This window comes from Piliocolobus tephrosceles, chromosome 11 (assembly GCF_002776525.5).
Source record: "Piliocolobus tephrosceles isolate RC106 chromosome 11, ASM277652v3, whole genome shotgun sequence".
Classification (NCBI taxonomy): domain Eukaryota; kingdom Metazoa; phylum Chordata; class Mammalia; order Primates; family Cercopithecidae; genus Piliocolobus; species Piliocolobus tephrosceles.
Window position 1 is genome coordinate 71174560 of NC_045444.1, and position 1553 is coordinate 71176112.

Below are 1553 nucleotides of genomic sequence, written 5' to 3' on the forward strand. Positions count from 1 at the left end.
TGTCACCAAAAAGAAATGATAAATGTTTAAAGTGATGGATATGATAATTACACCAATTTTATCATTATACAATGTATACATGCATTGAAATGTCATACTATACTCTATAATATGTACAATTGTGTTAAATATAAATTTAAAAATTAATTTAAAAAGCACAGTAGTACATAGAGACAATTGTCACATTTCACATTTTCTCACTGACAATTTAACAATATAATCAATCACTGTGTTTGTCTATACATGTATAAACACAATATAGCCACATTTAGTTAGTATTTAATTTGAAATAATTGTATATTCACAAAATTCACAAGCATAGCCAATAGCCATATTTGAAGAGGAGACTGCAGAGAATATTCTGTAGAAATAAAAGACCTCAAAAATGTCAATGTTAGTCAACCATGAAAGGAAAAGATGAACAAAACTCTCTTAAATTGCTGTCTCATCTTCTATCAATCGAATTCAATGGATGAATCCTTCCCACTATACTAAAATTTAGTTTCTGATCGGTACTTTGTTATTTTTTCATCATTTTAAAGAATGCAAATTTAAATTATATGACACTACAATGTAAGTACCTGATGTGTCTAAATGATGAAATACCAATCCTTGCCAAAAATGATAAAAGAGTACATACTCAGTATTAATTGTGACAGCTATTGCAGTTCCTAGATTACAAACAGCTTTTCCTTAGTTAAAAAGTGCACCAATCGAGTAGAGGTACATTTAAAGACCTGAATTTTCTTCATGATAATTTTTAAAAAGATTTTTCACAACCTGAGAACATAAAAGATGTAATTTTCATTGTCATTTTAAAACAATATTTTCCTTTTATCTTGGAATTTTTGTATTTTTGCACAATGGCTTTCATGAATACTTTAAATCTCGTCTCTAAAAGAAACGACAATTGCACAATCTGAAAAAATACTATAATTTATGAAAAAACAAACAGGCATTTAATCACTGAATATCTGATAGATATTCCAGTACTAAGCCATAAGCTGACAAAGTACATGTATGTGAAGATGTGGTACTTTGGTCTAACATGTAGCACTGTTAGATGGTAGATGATAGATGCTATATTCATATGTTTTGTGACTACAGTGAACAGAATTTGGTTTCATTTAATATACTTTATAGTACATAATTTAAGTTTCAGTATTTCAAGCTAACACAGGATTGTTAAATTTGTGTATTATATTACAGAATAATTAAAATGAATATTTTGAATAAGGAATAGAAAAAAAGGCATTAAGATTTAACCCAGTAGTATTGAGTGAATAACTATGGACTGAAAAACGGGAGTCTTATTTTAAGGACTGGATAAAATTAATTCTTAATATCTATTAATAGTAGGGGAATGTCCGTGGAAATATAATATGTTTTAATACAAATAGCATTAACATATGAGAAAAATAAATGCTAAATTTTCTGGCCTGATTTAATGTAGAAAAATAAAATCTTGTAAATGACTAAAATACTTGCCAATGCTATATCTATCTCTATCTATCTATCTATCTATCTATCTATCTATCTATCTATCTATCTAT

General features: G+C 27.4%; 1 long non-coding RNA gene across 1 annotated transcript in view; it reads right to left on the minus strand.

Moving 5' to 3' along the window:
* Positions 1-263: 263 nt before the first annotated feature.
* LOC111542840 overlaps positions 264-1553 on the minus strand; it is a 2023-nt gene continuing 733 nt past the window's right edge. Inside the window, exon 2 of the long non-coding RNA XR_002731670.1 lies at positions 264-780. This is a non-coding gene — a long non-coding RNA (uncharacterized LOC111542840). The remainder of the gene's footprint in view (positions 781-1553) is intronic.